The sequence below is a fragment of the Budorcas taxicolor genome, chromosome 4 (assembly GCF_023091745.1).
Source record: "Budorcas taxicolor isolate Tak-1 chromosome 4, Takin1.1, whole genome shotgun sequence".
NCBI lineage: Eukaryota > Metazoa > Chordata > Mammalia > Artiodactyla > Bovidae > Budorcas > Budorcas taxicolor.
This window is the reverse complement of record NC_068913.1, coordinates 14,464,163-14,477,453: the sequence shown is the minus strand read 5'-3', so window position 1 is coordinate 14,477,453 and position 13,291 is coordinate 14,464,163.

Sequence of the window (13,291 nt, the reverse complement as noted above, 5' to 3'; positions counted from 1 at the left end):
TAGCAATCTCATTACTAGGGACCAATATGTCCTTTCATAATGAAGCCCTAGGAGAGATAAAGCCCTGGTGTTTCCCTTCATGTCAGTTCAGTTCAGTCGCTCAGTCGTGTCTGACTCTTTGCGACCCCATGAATTGCAGCACGCCAGGCCTCCCTGTCCATCACCAATTCCCGGAGTTCACTCAAACTCATGTCCATCGAGTTGGTGATGCCATCCAGCCATCTCATCCCCTGTCTTCCCCATCTCCTCCTGCCCCCAATCCCTCCCAGCATCAGTGTCTTTTCCAATGAGTCAACTCTTCGCATGAGGTGGCCAAAGTACGGAGTTTCAGCTTTAGCATCATTCCTTCCAAAGAACACCCAGAACTGATCTCCTTTAGAATGGACTGGTTGGATCTCCTTGCAGTCCAAGGGACTCTCAAGAGTCTTCTCCAACACCACAGTTCAAAACCATCAATTCTTTGGCACTCAGCTTTCTTCACAGTCCAACTCTCACATCCATACATGACCACAGGAAAAACAATAGCCTTGACTAGACGGACCTTTGTTGGCAAAGTAATGTCTCTGCTTTTCAATATGCTATCTAGGTTGGTCATAACTTTTCTTCCAAGGAGGAAGCATCTTTTAATTTCATGGCTGCAGTCACCATCTGCAGTGATTTTGGAGCCCCCCAAAAATAAAGTCTGACACTGTTTCCACTGTTTCTCCATCTATTTCCCATGAAGTGATGGGACCAGATGCCATGATCTTCATTTTCTGAATGTTGAGCTTTAAGCCAACTTTTTCACTCTCCTCTTTCACTTTCATCAAGAGGCTTTTTAGTTCCTCTTCACTTTCTGCCATAAGGGTGGTGTCATCTGCATATCTGAGAATATAGATATTTCTCCTGGCAATCTTGATTCCAGCTTGTGTTTCTTCCAACCCAGCATTTCTCATGATGTACTCCGCATATAAGTTAAATAAGCAGGGTGACAATATACAGCCTTGACGTACTCCTTTTCCTATTTGGAACCAGTCTGTTGTTCCATGTCCAGTTCTAACTGTTGCTTCCAGACCTGCATATAGGTTTCTCAGGAGGCAGGTCAGGTGGTCTGGTATTCCCATCTCTTGAAGAATTTTACACAGTTTGTGGTGATCCACACAGTCAAAGGCTTTGGCATTGTCAATAAAGCAGAAATAGATGTTTTTCTGGAACTCTCTTGCTTTTTCCATGATCCAGCAGATGTTGGCAATTTGATCTCTGGTTCCTCTGCCTTTTTGAAAACCAGCTTGAACATCTGGAAGTTCACGGTTCATGTATTGCTGAAGCCTGGCTTGGAGAATTTTGAGCATTACTTTACTAGCGTGTGAAATGAGTGCAATTGTGCGGTAGTTTGAGCATTCTTTGGCATTGCCTTTCTTTGGGATTGGAATGAAAACTGACCTTTTCCAGTCCTGTGGCCACTGCCGAGTATATCCCTTCATGTAGGTACCTCCAAATCGTTATGAGATTACCTTGAGCCTCTTCCCTTACTTGGTTTGGGAGGGAGAAGTACTGCCCCCCACAATAGATGCTGCAGTTTAATGATTCATTGTCTTTTCTTGCCCAGTCTTTCTGTTTAAATTGTCAGAGATGCAGGTGGGGATACTAGAGTGATGATGAGCTCTTTGTCGAGCTCAGAAAAGTAAAGAGCAAAAACCAATGTGATCGACAGCTCCAAGATGGCCCCTAATGATGTCTAATTTCTGGTATTCCTTCTCTTGCACAGTTCCCTCCTACATCAAATATGGCTGACTCGTGTAATTAACAGGACATTCTAGATGATGATGGGTGACTGTCAAGGCTAGGTTATATAAAAACTCTTCCATTTCTGTTTTGCTCACAAAAGAACCATGCATCATGATAAAAGTTTCTCACTGCTTTAAGATGCTAAATTCAGAAGTAATTTGTAATGGTCAACTAATGAAACAGAAAATTGAATACAGTGTAGAGATTAAACAAAAGCCAAAAGTTCATTCTTTAAAAAAAATAGTAAAACCTGACACACATCTGGTGGGATTTATGAAGAAAAAAGAATGGCTAAGTTATCCAGTGTCAGAAATGAAAAATAAGACAAGCAGATGCTGTAGACATTCAGTTCAGTTCAGTCGCTCAGTCGTGTCCAACTCTTTGCGATCCCATGAATCGCAGCATGCCAGGCCTCCCTGTCCATCACCAACTCCTGGAGTTCACTCAGACTCACGTCCATCGAGTCAGTGATGCCATCCAGCCATCTCACCCTCTGTCGTCCCCTTCTCCTCCTGCCCCCAATCCCTCCCAGCATCAGAGTCTTTTCCAACTCTTCGCATGAGGTGGCCAAAGTACTGGAGCTTCAGCTTTAGCATCATTCCTTCCAAAGAAATCCCAGGGCTGATCTCCTTCAGAATGGACTGGTTGGATCTCCGTGCAGTCCAAGGGACTCTCAAGAGTCTTCTCCAACACCACAGTTCAAAAGCATCAATTCTTCAGCTCTCAGCCTTCTTCACAGTCCAACTCTCACATCCATACATGACCACAGGAAAGACCATAGCCTTGACTAGACGGACCTTAGTCAGCAAAGTAATGTCTCTGCTTTTGAATATGCTATCTAGGTTGGTCATAACTTTTCTTCCAAGGAGTAAGCATCTTTTAATTTCATGGCTGTAGTCACCATCTGCAGTGATTTTGGAGCCCCCCAAAATAAAGTCTGACACTGTTTCCACTGTTTCTCCATCTATTTCCCATGAAGTGATGGGACCAGATGCCATGATCTTCGTTTTCTGAATGTTGAGCTTAGAGAGATAAAAAGGGTTTGATGCACCTGTTTGTGCCAACAAATTTGAAATTTTTATGAAAGGAACAAACTCATGGAAAAAAATAACACTATTAATTGAGGTTAAGGCTAACGTATTGTAACATACAAATGAAACATATGATGCCTTAAAAAATAGATGATCAATTTTCTTTTATTGTCCAGTTTTCAGGAGAGTGATCAATGTGGCAGCTTCCCTTGATGGGGCCATCCAGAGGCATCACTGGTTAGATTTTGCAGGAAAGAGAAAGCACACTCAGATGGGGCTATTGAGGGAAGTTCTTTAAGGGGAGTATAGATACAAGGGTGGGAATGTAACAAGAAACTAGTAAGACAAAGTATAATACTCCGTTGTTAGCAATGGAGTAAGAGAAAAGTTGGGGGTTTTCCAGGGACTGTTTCCTGCCCTAGGTTTGAAGGGACAAGGGAGTAGAAGTAGTTATTAGAACCAAAAGAGAGTCGATGAAGTGGAGACTCTCCCAATAGATGCTCTTGTCACTGGTATGATGCAGCTAACCTATGACAACTCAGCAGAGAGAGCAGAGGGAATGAATACCTTGACTGAACTCCCCTTCCACCCTCCCAAATCCATAAGCCAGGGAGCTATTAATGGAGGCCAGAAAGCCTCCCAGGATGCAGAGCAAAGGGGAACAGTGTACAGAGTGAATCTTAAGCAGCAGAAAGCTTCATCGTGTTGCTGCACCACAGCTAGGTAACTATGATTATCCGCATGGTTGAAGCTCGGTCACCCTCATGTCTGTGTTTCATCAAACCGGAAGGAGAGAAAGACTGGAGGATGGCAGGGAGAAATACCCCATGTCGTAAGTCCCAGGGCCAGGAGTGGTAGTCATTACTCTTACTCCCTCACCGATGGTAAAATCTAACCGCATGGCATCACCTAACTAACTGCAGGGGAAAATGGGTGATGTAATACAACTGGAGGGACATACATTCAAGGAGGAAGAATGAATAAGTTTTGGTGAACAACTAGTGTTCTGTGCCACAGTCTACCCTCTGGTCAACAGCAACAGTCCACTCTTCCCTCACACACTGTATCCCTCACCAAGAAAGATAACCCCAAGCCCCACCCAAATTCTCCCTTCCGTTCAAAGCACAGGATCTCAGGGTGATGTTTTGATCTCTCCATTAGGTCCAGATCTGGCTACATGGGGCAGCCTAGAAAATAAAATATTGTCCCCACAACACATCCAATTACAATGGTTGAGTATGAGCAGAATATCAATAATAAACAATAATAAACAGTTGTTTCTTCTCTCAAAAGAAAGACTAGAATACACTTAGCAGTCTCTGGTCCATACCAATGAGATTATTCCACCTGGGAGGAAATGAGGTTACCTGTCTTAGTAATGGTGTATTTTTCTAGGTCCCCTGTGAGTCCAAATTTTATCCTTTTGGAATTCTTTCTAGTATATTATGCTAATTCTTTCTAGTATATTATTTCTAAGACTCACTGAAAGTGAGTCTTAGAAATACTATGTAATTTTAGTAGCCTCCTTCTTACAGGTGTACGTTTGAAAATCTGAGGACATTTCCAGATCAGATTTTTGGTTGCTTATGCAATGTAAACCGCTTAGAATTTGACAGGCTTCAGCATCTGTTTGTTTCCAGTAAGTGCCATGTGTCAACAACAAATTCAGATTCCTTTTTGGAACACAGTTTTCAAGCTTAATTTACTCCCTGGTTTCCACGTCTACCCATTTCGCTCTCCCTCACCTAAAGGCTGCCTCCTGTGAGGCCATTTGAGGGAATGGGTAAAAGGAGACAAGTGCTGAATACCTCCCACAGTGCTGGCTCGCTTGGTGTTCCTAACTAGGAAGTAGTTGAGAAAGGCTATGAGCTGTAGCCAGTTTTCCTCCTGCCATGGGGCACAGCACCACATTTCTAGACCTCCTCTACAGCCTCTACTTTAGGCCTGCTAGTTCTTACCTGAACACATAATTGTATCACTGTCCTGTACTAAAAATGTCAAGGACCAACCTACCAATTCACAACAACATTCCGGTTGCTCTTTGGGGAAATGGCTGGCCTTTCAAGTTATTGGAGGAAATCTTTTTCTTAAATATTTGTGTGAAGATGTTACAAGGATTTCCAGTTTGCAGCCTGTGAAATGTTTCTTCAACTCTAATCTAACCACATATTTAAGGTTATTTTTTGAACCCCACTTCTATGTTCAAATTCCTGTATTTTTAAGGCCACAGTAAGCTGCTGTTAACGGGCTTCCCAGGTGGTGCTAGTGGTAAAGAGTATGCCTGCCAGTGCAGGAGACATAAAGGATGTGGGCTCGATCCCTGGGTTGGGAAGATCCCCTGGAGAAGTGCATGGCAACCCACTCCAGGATTCTTGCCTGGAGAATCCCATGGACAGAGGAGCCTGCTGGGCTACAGTCCATGGGGTCGCAAAGAGTCGGACATGACTAAAGCAACTTAGAATGCACACACACTAGCTGTTGTAAGACAGTAGCTTACAGATAGTACATCATAGTGTGTAGGAGCACAGACGGGGGAGTCCAACTTTCTGGATTTGAACCCCAGTTCAGTTACTTACTCACTGTGCAACTCTGGCCTTCTCTGAGTTTCAGTTTTCTCTTCTTTAAAATAGAAGTAATAAGACTAATTAGCACTTACAGTTTTTAAGAGGATTAAGAGTTAATATATATAAAATTTAGAACAGTACTTGTTATATGCCAGTGTTATATATATATGCTTCCTCATTTTAGAAAAATATTTATAATCTCTTTCACGTCAGAGATCTCAGATAACAGTTTCTCAGACAGATTTGGCATGAAAATTCTGGTCCTTGTGGTACTCCAGGGGTCTAGCAGTTTTCATGCAAGAGAGTATATTTTGTAGGGCATTAACATCTTCATGAACAATCATCATATTGGTTTCCATCCCAAAGAAAAGCAAAAGAAAGTATGAGGAAACATGCCAAATATCTTCGGGCCCAACCTGGAAATGGCATTTCTATTGGCATTCTATTAATAAAGGATATCATAGGGCAATACCTAACTGGAAGAGAAGCTGGGAAATTTAGTTCAGCTAGGTCTCCTTATGCCCAAAGAGGAAGGGTTTGGGTAAGTAGCCAGTGTCCTCTTTCATAGTTCCTTCACTGACTCAAGATGAGTTTATAAATCATGATTCTATTACCATTAAAGAAATTGTGTTTGTAATCAAAGTTTTTCAAATTAAAAGAAGCAATACTAGAGATAACCAAATGCTAACAAAGTTGAAATGGATAAACAGATTGTAGTAAATTCATACAATATAACAGTACACAGCAATGTATACAACTAGTGCTATTTGAAACATGGAAGAATTTCATGAATAATGTTGAGCTAAAGAAAATAAAAATTAATACATAAAGTATTAAAATGATTTTATTTAGAAGGAATCCCCCAAAAGGCAAAATTAAACAATGTTGTTTGGGGAAATATGCTACGTTACGTTAGAGAAAACAGGGAAATGATGGTTATCACAAAAGTTAGGATAGTGGTTGCCTCTAGGGAAGGTGGGATTGTAGTCAGGCCAAAATACATGGGAAAACTTCTGGAGTGCCGGCATTATTGCATTTCCTGACTTGGATGGTGGTTTACATTGATATTTCTTTATAATTTTTCTATAACTATGTATATATTTTTATATACTTTTGAGTATATACAATGTACCTCACAATAGATTTTTTTATATGTATGGACAAGCTAAGTCAGTTTCAGAAAATGAAGGGCAGGGATAGATCTAATAATAAAAACAGTTTAGTATTTGTGCAAGAAAAAGATAAATAGACCAATGGAATAGAACAGAGATCTCAGAAACATATTTTCTGGGGAATTCAAATAAGATAAAATTAGCAGCACCAATTAATAGGGTCAGGATGTTTGTTTAGGAAATGGAAATGGGAAAACCAATTCACATTATGCAAGGAAATAAAACTATGTCCTACCTAACGTCACTAGGTAACTACTAAGCAAGAATCTACACAATAAACTTTAGAGTTAATAGGAGACAATATATTAAAGTATCTATGACCTAAGGATAGGGAATGATTTCTGACACAATGTTTCAAAAATAGAAACTCTAAGACAAGAAAGTTGATTGAATTTGAGTCATCAAACTTAAGGATTTCCATTCAGCGAAGGACACCATTCACAAAGATTATAGATGAATATCAGAATGAGAAATACTTGAAATGTTAAACTGACAACATATTAAAGAGTAGAATATGCTAGGAACTCTTGAGAATAACAAAGTGGAGACAGTAACCCCAAGGAATAACAGGCAATAATGTGAAGAGGCAATTTGCACAAGAGGGGGTAAAATGAAGCACATGAAAAGCTTAGAATCTTCAATTATCAGAGAAGCGTCAATGAAAACAGCACTCTCAAATTACTTTATACCTATTAGACTAGCAAAATTAAAAGACTCAATATTGTCGAGTGTTGACAGAAAGTTAAGGGTATATGGAACTTCATGCACTGTTTGTGGGAGTGTAGATAATTTTGGCCATGATAAATAAGACTCAGAGCTCAAGGAATCATAAGAACTGTAGGATCCAGAGCCACGCCTGCAGCCTAACTAGCAGAGCAGACGCTTGCTATTCTGCCTCTTTGCTCAAGGCTTCAAATTCCAGTCTTGCTCAGGCCCTTCTGATTTGAGGCACAAAATCACATCCTGTACTGTTACTTCAAGAGCTGTGGAAGTATAGGTTCTAGTTATCACCTCTGAAGGGTAAGAAGGCTCATGAGAAGGGAGTATCTGACTCCCCCCATATTCACCCACACCCCTGCTGAAGTTCAGACACTGTTATGTTATAAAATCTCCCTACATGGTTCGAATATGTAGCCAGGATTTTCAAACACTGTACCCAAAGGATGTTGGAAAAGAGGTGGAAGGTGCTGAGTTAGTGCCTCTACCACACCATCACAGAAGACTTGGTTGCACACATATTATTGATGTATTTTTGTTCAAACTGTTATACATCACAATACTGCGGGAAACTGTCTACAGCAAAAAACAAATCACTTACTTTTTGCCAAAATTCAATTTTCCCATGCAATCAGGTTGTTTAGAAAATGATTTATTGGAGATTTAAAAGACCATAATTAGCATAGAAAAGGGCAAGTGAGGAAATCCAAGAGGAACATGCTTAAGTAGGAATAGAGAATGTAATGGAAACTTTTAACACACAATTTGATACTCTCTACCACAGACAGAGCAGAAAAAGCTGGGTTCATCAGGGATGATTTTGGGAAATCAAGCTCTGTGGTTTCTAACAGCTAACTGGTATATTACATGAACCTGTAAAATGTCACTGATTCCATTAAGAAGTAAAATCTAAATGAAGTACAGTTGGAACATTCTCTGGACTATTGGCAATTTTCACTACAGAAAAAAAGAATGGCTTCCGTAGTGAATCTGAAGACTGTCTGTGGATGGAGTGTAAATTCAAGATCTTTGGGAAATGGGTTATCTGGATTCTAGATGAGTCCATTGGTACTGAAAATCACATTGTATGCTAAAAGTCACCTACACAAACACGCACATTATAGAATTAATGGAAACAATAAAGTTAGATGTGCCCTACCATTAATAGGTTTAAATATTTTGATCCTTTTCCTTTTCTTGTCTTGTTATCTTTCCAGAATTTTTCCTGATGAGCACTCTCTCAATAAAACATGAGCTTTTAAAATCCTCTACTTCCAAGGAACCAAACATTGACCTTCAGCATGACTCCCATCAGCCCAAGAGAAAAGCTAGATATTCACTTTCCCAACCTCTATGGTAGGTTGGATAACTGTTGCCCAAATATCCTTGTTCTCTTCTTGGTATGCTATTCTCAGTGGCTGGCGATACATCTCTGTGTTGTTGAACTTAAAGAGTGGCCTCATGGCTTACTATGGGCCATGAAATGTTGGCAAAGTAATACATGCCGCTTCTTCCAGGTAGAAATATCAAGTGTACATGTTTCACTGTGTCTCTTTTCTGTTTGCCTCCAAACTGGTAATGTCTTAGATGCCCTCTGCCCTGCTAGACTGCCTCCTGGATTGGTGATGACAGGAAGCACAGCTGCAGCCAACTTGCAATGGACATGTGGCATAAGTGATAAATAAACCATTGTTGTAAGCCTCTGTTGTAGCACATTACAGTATTCTTTTTCATTTATTGTGTATAGTATTTCATTGTATGAATATCCCACAATGTATTTATCCATTCTACTACTGATGAATACTTATACTGCATCCAGGTTGTTGTTTTTTTAAATTATAAACTAAGCTGCAATGAACCTTCTGTACAGTGTATTTTAGTTCACGTATGTAAACACTTCTGTCAGGTATATGTGCAGAATTGGAGTTAATAGGATACACTCATGTCCAGCACACAATTTAGTTCCACACAAGCATATGTGCAGTTTTGCAAGGTAGTCATTCCACTAATAATGCTGGAGAGTTTCTGTTGCTCCACTTTCTTTCTTTCTTTTAAATAGTAGATTCAGTGTCTTTAATAAATGAACAATTATTGAGATTTTTCTGTTTCTTCTTGTATATTTTTTGTAAGTTTAGAATTTCATCATTTTCATCTACATTTTCAAATTTAGTGGGATAAAGTAGTTCATAATACATTTTTATTTTATAAAAATATTTTTAGGATCTGTGGTAATATTCTCTTTAGATTTTGTAACCTCTGTCTTAGTAAAGATTTATAAGTTTTAGTACTATATATTTTCAATAATCATTTTCTAAATATTTTGTCCTCTGATTTTTTTAATGTGGTAAAACCCCCATAACATAAAATTCACCATTTGGAAATATACAATTCAGTGGCATTTAATACATTCACAGTATCATGCAACCATCATTACTATTTAGTGCCAGCATATTTTCATTACCCCAAAAGGAAAGCCATATCCATTAAGCCATTACTCTCTGTCACCCTTTTCCCCTACTCCTAGTAATGACTAGCTGCTCTCTCTCTGTGCATTTGCCCATTCTGGCTATTGCACATAAATGGAATCACAGTATGCAGGCCTCTGTCACTCAGCGTAATATTCTCAAAGTGCCACCGTGTTGTAGCATGCACCAGGACTTCATCTTATGACTCAACAGCTTTCTACACAATGGGTATTCTCTCCTTGTTTTCTATTTCATAGATCGCTGGTCTTTTTATCATTTCTATCATTCAACTTTCTGTTTTTCAGTTTTGGAGATGACTTAGATAACTGTTTATCTAATGCTTAGATAACTGTTGTGAAGTGGTGTAGTAGTGTCTCTATTTGCTTTATATACTTTGAAATTCTATTTCTGAAGTGTTAGTCGCTCAGTCATGTCTGACTCTCTGCAAACCCATGGGCTTTCCTGGTGGCTCAGATGGTAAAGAATCTTCCTGCATTGTAGGAGAAGCAGGTTTGATCCCTGGGTCAGGAATTCCATGGACAGAGGAGCCTGGCAGGCTACAGTCCATGGGGTTGCAAAGAGTCGAACATGACTGAGTGACTAACACTTTCTGTTTTTAGATGCACTTAAATTTACGATCACCAAAGCTGGACATACATATCTGAAATTCCTACATTTCCTAACTTAATGACTTTGCATAAAATGGGAATAATAACATTGGCCCCTCACCTACCAGGATGTTGTGAGGTGAAAGCACTTTTTCTATACTTGGATAGAACTTTATTATTTGCACTGCAGTTGCTTTATTTCTGCATAGCAGTTTCACAGATTTTCTCCATTTATTTCATATAATAAACCCACAAGAATTATCTTCATTTTATTTCTGCTACTATAGAAGTTCAGAAAATGATTATGAATCCAGGATTCAAGTCTGGTGGTTTTTGAGTTGGTTTTTTGATTTTGTTTTGTATTTTTATTAGAGATGCCTCAAGCAGAATGGTGTTATTGGAGCTCTTAGGACACTGGAACTTCATACTTGCAGATACTTGAGAACATTGCAGTTACTGCCAACCAGGTTCAGCACCTTCTAAAGGAAGAATAGCAAGTGCAGCCATAAGATCAACTCTTTGTGCCTGCACAGAATTAAGCTTGGCAGATTTGTTTCTGGCTCTCTGCCAATGCATTGACAGGTTCTACTGAATAGTCAGTGAGTTCAGGTTTGTGTTAAGAATTAGTAGATGTGCTTTTTACCAAATATATTTAAGAACTAACATTTCAATGTGTGCAAATTACTATTTAGCATGTGAGGAGTAAAAGAGGAAAGGAAATGAATTATAAAAGTCTGGGTGATATCTGAGACAGGACTTTAAAAAATATTAGATTATAAGTTGCTCTGATAAAAAGGAATTCTAAGTTTAAAAAACCCACAAAGCTTCCCATTAATTTTAAACTTTTGTATTTCATGGATTCCATTATAATTTTTTATACATTTTAACAACTCTTAAATAGGAAATCACTGTATAATTGATAGTTTTTAAAGAATTTTGTTATAGATTAATTAATAGCTTTTTCTTTTCTGCTGCTGCTGCTGCTAAGTCACTTCAGTCGTGTCCGACTCTGTGCGACCCCATAGACGGCAGCCCACCAGGTTCCCCCGTCCCTGGGATTCTCCAGGCAAGAACACTGGAGTGGGTTGCCATTTCCTCCTCCAGTGCACGAAAGTGAAAAGTGAAGGTGAAGTCGCTCAGTCGTGTCTGACTCTTCGCGACCCCATGGACTGTAGCCTCCCAGGCTCCTCTGTCCATTTTTCTTTTCTAGTGGCATATAAAATAACAAAACAATTAAAGTAGTAAAATAATAAACATAAGACCTGTGATACTTTAAAGTTAATAAATTATGGCATATTAAAGTATTCCAGAGGCTCCAGGAATGGTCTGTCAAACATTTATTCAGTTATTGAACAACATATATTGAGCATCTAACCTGTGTTAGGTGCTATACCAGGTATCAAACTATAACAATGAAGGCATTGTTATATACGTTTATAGCCTAGTGAATAAAACAAAACAGTAGTAAGATACTAATAATAAACAGAGTGGTAAGAATGATAAAGAAGCATTGTGTATATGAGAAGGGTATTGAAGATTTAAGGGTCAAGAAAGACTGCTTGAAATATGTTCTAAACTGACATCTGAAAGAACAAGTAAGATGTGGACATGTTAACAATGAGGACTACAGAGGTTTTGGAAAAATCGTTCCAAACCAAAGAGTAGGTACAGAGGCCCAGAGGAAGAGTTCCGCAGAGAGTAGGTCATTTCAAAGTAATTGACAGTCCACAGCAAATCATTCACTGGTCAAGAGTTTTCACTTTTTTTTGGACAAGGATTCTTGATCTCTGCCGTTGGTCATCACAGGCTTCAAGGTTGGACATGTGAAACTACTGAGAGGGAATGTGAGAGTTTTGTGGGCGTGTGAATCCAAGGAGGGGCTTTACTGCCTTCAGCAGTTTCAAAGCTGGTTGAGACCCTTCAAGAGAAGTTAAAAGAATCTGTGCTCTAAGGTCTGACAGAGTAGAGCAAGCAAATTGCAAAGGATACTCATATACTGTATAATTTATACAATGAGTGAATTAGTTAACAAATCAACCAAGTCAGAAGAGTAGGAAGTGGCCTCTCTTCTCTACTCTTCAACCCGCCCTTCAGTCCCATGTCTTCCTTCCTTCCTTTATCCTCATCCTTTGCCATTCATCCCTTCTTTTACCCCTTCTCCAAATTTTTGAATACCTACTATGTGCTAGAAATTGATCTAGGCGTTGCGAAGAAAGATGACAAATTAGTCAAAGCCTGTGCCTTCCTCAAGTTTAAGTACTAATGGCTGCATATAAGTGAGCAAACAGAGAAAAAAGATGGACTCTTATGGAGAAGGTTGCTGTGAAGGCAGGGGTGATAGTCATCAAGTCCTTAACACCTGGTATCGCACATTCTCAGACTCTCAAACTAAGCAGGGCCCTCTGTGGGAGAAGAGTCTGGAGACTCTACTGTGCCAGGCAGTAACTCCTTAGTCACCGGTTCATCCTGGGGTGTGTGTGGGGGGGGACAGGGGGCGGTGGTTTTCCAAAGACGGGAAATGGTCCGCATTGTGGAGGACCCCTTGGGAGGTTTGAAGAAGTATTTACCAACCAGTACAGAAAGATATCACTATTCTAATAACCAGTACTTCTCTACTGGTGCCAACCATTCCATATCAGCTCTGGGATCTTAGTGACTGGTGGTGGGCAGAAGACGCAAGAGGAGCTTACTATAGACAGTAACACAAGAAAAGGCCTCTCAGGAGAAGTGACATTTCAGCTAAGACCTGAATGACAAGAAAGAGAAAATCAAGGAGCAGTCAGGGAGCAGGTAAGGGAACAGGGGAATACTCTAGCCAAAGACTAGCAAAGGCAAGAAGGATGAGGTACAATATATTTGGCATGTTTACAGAAGTATAAGAAGGCTAAAATTCCTGGAACATTCATGAGTGGAGGATAAGAAATCAGGTCAGATCACAGGCACAAGGCCAGATCTCACGTGGCCTTT